Source organism: Miscanthus floridulus, chromosome 18 (genome assembly GCF_019320115.1).
Source record: "Miscanthus floridulus cultivar M001 chromosome 18, ASM1932011v1, whole genome shotgun sequence".
Lineage (NCBI taxonomy): Eukaryota > Viridiplantae > Streptophyta > Magnoliopsida > Poales > Poaceae > Miscanthus > Miscanthus floridulus.
The window spans coordinates 19,116,323-19,124,599 of NC_089597.1; the positions used below are offsets into that span (position 1 = coordinate 19,116,323).

The 8,277-nt window shown below is 47.3% G+C and overlaps 1 pseudogene; it reads right to left on the reverse strand.

Annotated features, from left to right (window-relative positions):
* Positions 1-6,339: 6,339 nt before the first annotated feature.
* On the reverse strand, positions 6,340-7,573 carry LOC136523396 (uncharacterized; annotated as a pseudogene).
* Positions 7,574-8,277: the final 704 nt, after the last annotated feature.

Genomic DNA, 8,277 nt, shown 5'->3' on the forward strand with positions numbered 1-8,277 from the left:
CGTCCCTACAGTTAAATTCTATAGTAGTGATATATCGTGTATATCTACCTTATTGGACGCGTACTAAAATGTATATCCACAAGAGTATCTCTACACATGGGTACACACGTATGTTGCGTGTCTATGAAATCATCTTAGAATTCGCAAAGTCTATTACACGACGGATCGCGTGGCACGCTGAGCGCGCAACGCGGGCCAGCTCATGCGCTGATGCGCCCGCGCCCTGTCGGAGAGGAGAAAGAGGGGGCTCGCCGACGCCTGCGACCCACGGAGAGGAAGAAGAGGGGGGCTCACCGCCGTTAGGGTTTGGTGGTTGGGGATGCAAACACCGGCGGCCTTAGAAGGAGTTTTGGGGGCGGCGACCGTGACGCGGTGATGGTGGTGGGTTGAGGGGCGGTGAGCGAGGCGGTGGGGGCACCGCCGAGCGGGTGGTGGGGGACAACCGGATGGGCGGGGCTGGCGGCAGGGGCGAGCTCACCTGACCATGGTAGTAGCACAAACGCGGGCGGGGGGGGGGAGGGGGGAGGGGGCGGAGAAAGAGGGCCGCGGGCGCAGTAGGGTCGCGGTGGAGCTTCGTGGCGGCGGCGGCGGAGCTCCAGCGAGACCCTATCGATTTGCGATGGGGCGGTGGGCGGCGGCGGGGACGAGGAGGAGGGCACGGCGACGGTGGGAGCCGCCTGCACTGGAAGCCGGGGCGGGGGTTGGGGCGAGGAAGAAGACGATGGGAGCGGGGCAGCGGGCGTCGCTCGAAGGTTGAAGATGGGTCACGTGTTTCCCAAATCCGCAAAACTCGTCTCTATATAAGAGTTTGACTGTGTAGACGCGTCTCAGGCGTGTCTATGAAAGCGTTTTAAAACAGATCAAGGAATTTAGTATTATAATAAATCGCTGCAATAATAAAGCAGGCTTATCAGTTACAATAATAGGTCTCGCTAGCATCACCACCACAATAATAAAGACGCTTGTACAGTAGAAAAGCTTTCTCTACTCCATCATCCATCAACGAAGTAGTAGTTGTCTACACGCGCTGACTTGATAAATCGACGATGCTCATTCGTCGTCTCCGATCTCAACCTCCACGTAGGCGCACCCGTTGTTGATGTACTGCGATATCAGGTCATCGTCGTGCTGGTGGTTCTTCATGATGATCGCGGTAGCCTTCTCATAGGATCAGATCAGCTCCACGCTTGTGTCATTGGGCCTAGGTTTCCACGCTGGGAAGTCGCCGCGAGGGGCGCACGCCTTTTGCCACATGAGGTTGAGGATGCAGGCCTCGGGCACCTGCACTATCTTCGTCTTCCTCGTCGGCCCCGCTGGCTTAGTGTTCATCGTCGGCACGTCTGCCGCCGCCGCCGCGTTGCCGCTTGTTCCTGCTCCGGTCTCCGGCATCTTGCGCGATCCTCCAGCGGCGTCGGGGGCTCGGGGCTCAGGCTTTGGTCGTGGGCTCGTGGGAAAGCCAGGGCGTGGCTATGTATTGCCCCGCAACCGCAAGCCGCCTGATACAGGGATGCGGCTGATCCGACTTTGGACAGGACTCTGGCCGGTGGTCGATACGGATGCGGTCCATCCAGCTAGCAGTCCAGCACCGCAACACAACGCAACGGGGCAACCGCTCCTATAGCGCTAGTATATCCCGTTTCTTGCAGCAGCAGTGGGCTGGAACTGCTTCGACCACCGCGCGCGCACCGAGAGCCATTGCAAGTGGATGCGGCGACCACGATCGACACCAGCTGAGCCTACCAGCACCAATACATTGAGAACAAGGTTAGGATAATAGGATGCCAGCCTTGTTGTCTTAGAGCAACTCTAAGAGGTTAGTTAAAAATAGATTCCCAAATCCATAATTTATCCATCTTCTAAAATAAAATCTTCTAAAAAAATATGTGTGCTCCAACAGCGTAGATATGGTAGAACCACCTAACTTAATGCCCTCACAAGAGTACTCGTCTTCCTTTAGACAATAAGTACCCAAGCGAAAACACCAAACTGGCAATTCTGTCGAGCACACCCTATGGGAGAACCCGAAAATCCACATTTTTTAACAGGATCATAAATGGGAGAATAAAGCTTACAACATTTTATCCATTTCTTACCTCACTTTTCATGCAACATCAGAGTATGATATTTATTGTTTACAACAACGGAATGTAACCATGTTATCAGAGTTTCAGCGGAAATAAAATCATTTAATGACAAGTTAACATTAACATGATGATCCGTTATATATACATCATAACAGGTTAAAAGTTTTTCATTGTAAAACATTTTGGGTGAAAGTTTTAAATAAACTCTATGTCCGCAACGTAAAGGAAATCCTCGCTAAGCCCACCAGGAGGTTCCCTCATACAAGTGTCAGCTCTAGCATCCACCTGTCACCTGCAACGGGTAGAACAAACCCTGAGTACTCAATTGTACTCCGCAAGACTTATCCGTCAGGAGGAAAGAAAAGACTCCAAGGATATGCAAGGCTATCTGGCTTGTAGGTTTATTACATCTGCAGAAAGCATTACTAAACGTGCGTCCTTATATTCAACTTTTATTAGCAGTCAATATTGGTCCATTAACTAGCCATTCTATGTAAGCACATATACTACTTTCAAGTAAGTGGTAAGCAATCAGAACCATTTTACCTTCTTTCATGGTCCAATTTTTACTACGGTGCTAGACCACAGCCACGTCGTACCGTATCACATGGCGATTCGTGAATCAATGTATCTCAGCTGGGTACCCCAAAACACACGTCCCGCTTGTACCTCAGGCACAAGCAAGACCAACTCACCACTCTCCTACCACAGGGTCCAGGTCCCCGTCCAAACTTGAACTCTAAGCCCCCGTACCTAAGTCTCGGACTCAGTGCGGTGCTTGGACCTCCACCCAAAAACCACCCTAAAAGTTGGTCAAGAAAGAGCTGGAACCCATGACAAGAGAGTAACAAGTTTTTCCACTCCCATAAGTATGTGCTCAGGATAATAAGTCTGTGACCTGACTACCATCCATAGCAACAGACGGTCCTCAATCGACACAGGCGAGACAAATGCAACCAGAACCTCGCTCAGTTGCCTAACCAGTCCATGTCTATCCAAAGTACAGTCCTGCCCGGTCTCCAATTATTATCCATATATATTTCATGTGATAGTAACATGATAATAGTAACAATAAGATCTTTTCCTATCCCTCGCGAGTGACAGGTAATCACTCGACTTCTACCAGAATCCTATAGCATAGCAATCTACGCGATCCTGTCGTACTAGTAAGACTCATAGGACAAGGATATATATGCAAGTGGGTTTCATTCAACTCCTTAAACTTAATGCAAAAGCATAAAATAAAGTGCAGAATAATAGGGGTTATGCACCGGGGCTTGCCTAGGTAAGATATAACCAACAGTTAGCATTTCATCATGGTGGCATGATCCTCCGGACACCATCCCTTTCCGATACTCCAGATGACTCCGTGATCCATCGTTGTTCCTATTATGGTATACGTGGACGCAATACAGAGACGTAAATAACCAACTGCAATCGTGACTCGTAAAATACGATTTACACCTCTCAAGCTACCGAGCTAGTTCTAACTACAACCGTACTTAGGCTATGTATCCACATTGTTGAACAAGACGTTATTTCCCACTGAGTGTTTGAGTTATACAAACCCAAGTTGTTTCTTTATTCCATTCTAATGATTTAATATTTATTCAAAATAGGGCATCATTCTATATCTAGCAAACTAATTATTCTGGAGTTACAAAAATTACAATGAACAACTAATAATATTAGGAATTTACTGTAAAATTTTCAAAGCTAACACTATCACCGTTTTGCCACAAAAAATTCCTACAAGTTTATGTATTATTAAAACTAAGCATTTTAAAATAATTATGGCAGCCCTAAAATAATACGAAACTATATGAACAAAATACACTAACAGGTAGACCATGATTTTAGGAACTTAACAAGATTGGTTTCACAATTTTTGGTTAACTACACAAATTTGTATTGAATTTACAAGTTTGCTTCAGCAACTAAATTCAAAAACATTAATCAACCTTCTGAAAAAGAAAAGGGCTCCGCGGCCCGGCGCGGCCCGCAAAGGGGTGGCCCACGTGAAGACGCGGCCCACATGCGGGGAAGGCCCGCAGCGACTACACTTTTTACAAAAGAGTCCTCACGCTTTCTCTGAACTACAATGAAATCCAAACCTTATTCCTCCCTCTCTCTGACCTTCGCGCTTGACCCCCTAGCGTTCTCTTAATTTCTTCACGCACACCCCCGAAGCAGGGTGCACGGCGGCGCGGCGAACACGGGCACCAAGCGGCCACGCTAGCCATCTAGGGTTTGCTCGGGCCCAACCGATGGGCCGATCTCCGTCTATGGCTAAACCCGTAGAGATAGCTGGCGGTCGGGTGCTCAGAGACACACCGTCGTGGTCTACCGTGGCAGGCGGCGATCCACGACGACGGTGAGCCCGTTCAGGCGAGGCTACGTGCTAACGTCATGATAGAGATCGCAATGGAGCGACAGGAAGTTACCACGAAGCCATCCGCGCTACCAATTGAGACGGATAAGGTTGGGGAAGTCCTGGCCACGTGTGACCGCTCCATGCGGCGGTGCTCCGTGCGCGGCACCGTCGTGTGACCGCGTCGATGATGAACCACCTGGCCAAGACAGTGTGAGCACCGGGTGAGGGGACCCAAGGCGAGTCTAGGAACACCACCAATTGGAGTTCTTACCCTTGGGTTGCGGTTTACCCCTAACTCCTGACCGCGGCGGCGTAAGCGACCGGCGGCGACCAAAACTCCAATTTGGCCACCCCCGGCTCCCCAGCGCCTTGATGCGGTTCAGTCAGCTAACTGGCTCCTAAGCCAAGCTACCAAGGCGCTGAATTGGTTAGAAGGCCATGTCTGCGTGTTAAATCCTAGGGGAAGCGGCGCGGTGGGCGATGGCCTAGAGCGACAGTCGCGGCAAGGAACTGACCGTGACTCGACGAGACGCTACGACACGGGGACACGACTGCACGGTGAAGGCAGGAGCGTGTGGACTAGTGCTAGGATGAAACCGAACTGGTGCCCGCGCGGGGTAGGTACAACGAGGGGCGGAGAAAACGCCACGAAGAACCGACGGTGGCCGCCGTGGCCTCGGCTCGGCCCTGCGTGCGGCCAACCGCAATGGGTCGGCCAATGGACAGAGACCACAGCCAGAGCAGCCAACGGCAGCGGCGCGTCCGTGTGGCGACTGTAGGGCAACGGGCAAAGGTGTGCGCGGCACACGCGTGTGGCGCGCCCGAGCGCGACGGCGAAACGTTGTGGATGCGGTGACCGCGGCCACAGAGCTGAACGGCCGAAACCAATGTTGTGCACACTTTTTAAAGCTAAACAAGAACTGCTAACGGCCACGGTTTGGGTTCGACTCAATCTCCTAACCTAAAGTCAATTATACCAGCTACCCAGCAAAACCATCGCAAGGACCCGAGAGCCACCCGAGAGGGAGATAGGAGGATGCCAAGGTGGGTTCGTCAAGCTGGGCGCTGGTTCACGAATCGAGCAGCAATTCGTGGTCCGCAGCGCGTTCTAACGAAGTTAGGCAATTTCTACGAGAGTGCCGTGACACCTATCGCCACCTCGGCCTACACCGTTCTCAAGTGCTCATTTCGACCCAACTGACGGTGCAAAAACATGAAATTGGTGTTTAGGAAATTTTTGTGGATATTTAAATGTCGAAGTAGCATTGTCTATCATCTTTTTAGACTTAAAAGGAATTCAAGGTTCCAGTTAGAACTAACACTCCCTAGCACTTTTGGTTGAATTTTTAAACGGTCTAAGCCTCGTCAATCTCAACTAAACAACATGTCATGACCTAGCTCATACTTCGTGCTAACTCATAGAAATAAACATCTAGGAATTATTTAACCCGTTTGTTCAATACAATTCGCCAAAGATCGATACTTTTAACATAAACTCAAGTTCCTACTGATTCCCGACGAGCTCTCATTATAAGGCCCTGTTTGGCATGACTCCAACTCTGGGTGGAGCTGCTCCACTCCAAAACTCCAGGTGGAGCCGCTCCACTCCAGAACTCCAGGTGGAGCCAGCTCTGGGTGGAGTTGGAGCTGTCTGATGAGGGTGTTTGGCTAGGAGGGTGTCTCTAGCTCTAGAAAAGATGAGTTTGAGGGTAGATTGCCATTTTTGCCCCTGGTTCGACTTGAACTACTTCTCACAAATATGAAATGAAAGTACATGCAGTGTAGTCCAAAATAATAATAAATTACATGTCATTTGCCTAGAACCGAAATTAAAAAATAAGTTCATAGTTCCAAAATAAGGTTATTACAATAATCATTGCACTAATTCCATGCTAGGGCGATGGATGTAGCCATATTATCACGAAAGGTGTCCATAGTCACAAAGCTTGATTCCAAAGTTGATCCATCGGAGGCATGTTGAGACACGGCATACTTGTTGTACCTTTCCGGAATAGTAGGCATGTAGGTAGGATCTCTATCAAAATTAGCAAAGTCCACATCAACACTAGCATGTTCACGTATGAAATTGTGTAGGACCATGGTAGCAGCAACAATCTTCTTTTGTGTGACCATTGAATAACCGGGCATCTTGTAAAGGATTTGCCATTTCATTTTTAATACTCCAAATGAGCGCTCAATAACATTACGAACAGATGAGTGTATACGGTTGAACTTCTCTTTTGGAGTATTTGGTTCCATACCTCAATGCCACTCGGGTAAGTGGTATCTTTCACCCTTGTATGGAGCTAGGTACCCCGGATGATTAGGATAGCCAGCATCTATAACATAGTACTTGCCTACACATATGTAAAACAAGATAAGTTTGTGCATACAAATATGAAAAAGAACGTAAGCAAAAATATTTACCTTGAGGTGGATGTGGGAAGACATCTACATCTGCTTCCAATGCAAGGTACAATACACTAGTGTCATGCAAAGAACCCGGTTGACCCATAGCCACATACGTGAAGCGCATATCAAAATCAGAAACGGCAAGAACATTTTGAGTTGCAATTCCAGTCTTACCAATATATCTCACTTGTTCTTCAGGTGATAAAAACACATGAATATAGGTTCCATCAAGTGCACCAATGCAATCCTTAAAATGTGGATATGCTCTCTTGCCATTCCTAATCCTCTTGTGCACATTATGGAAATTAGGATCTGTTGGTCTCAAGAAATCTTGTGCCATGGCAACCACACAATCTAGAACTTCATGAAATTTTCTACTAATGGTTTCACCTGAGTGTTTGAACTTATTTTGTCCTCTTCTATTTGACTCACACCCACCACATGTGAATAGGAAAATGGCCATCATCTCATATGTATTAATGTGTTTCGATGGTTTTAATCCGTACCTTTCAACCAACACATCATGAAGATCATGAAAAATAACCTCATTCATCCGAAGCATTCGATGACACTCCCCTGGAGTGTTTACCGTCTCCATCAGCCATCCCATTCCACTTTGTTGTGAAAACATGAACCTCGGCGGTGCCTTGTCCATATACAATTCATGATAACTTTGTGCTAGTTTTGCACTGCTCTCAACCATTTTAAAAAAAATTCCCCATCACTAGAATCATCAGACTCACTTGAAGACATCTGTGAACATTGACATAAATAAAATGTAAGATACAACTGCCATACAACTACAAGAAAATGAACTACACAAAGCTACAGAAAAGCTACAGAAAGCGTCCTCCTAAGCCAATTACCATACAACTACAAGTACAGAAAGATACAGAAAGCTACAACTGCCATACAACTGCAAGAAAATGAACTACACAAAGCTACAGAAAAGCTATAGAAAGAGTCCTCCTACAGAAAAGCTACAGAAAGATACAGAAAGCTACAACTGCCATACAGAAAAGTACAGAAAGCCAATCGACAAGAATGAATCAAAGAAAAGAATATAGCATACAACTGCCATACAACTGCAAGAAAATAGAATATAGCATACAACTGCCATACATAAATGAATGGCAAGAAAATAGAATATAGCATACAACTGCCATACATAAGTGAACTGGAATAAAATAGAATATAGCATACACTGCCATTGAACCTAATCTCACTACCATTTCTACTTGTCATATTTATCATTGTACTTCCTCCTAAGCCAAGTGAACCTAATCTCATTAGTAGGCAAGGTCATGAACATCTCTCTTTGCTCCTTCTTCACAAACAGTTCAGTTGCAATGTAATGTTCATTGCTATCATAGCCGGCCCCACAAGCAATCACAACCTGAAGAGACC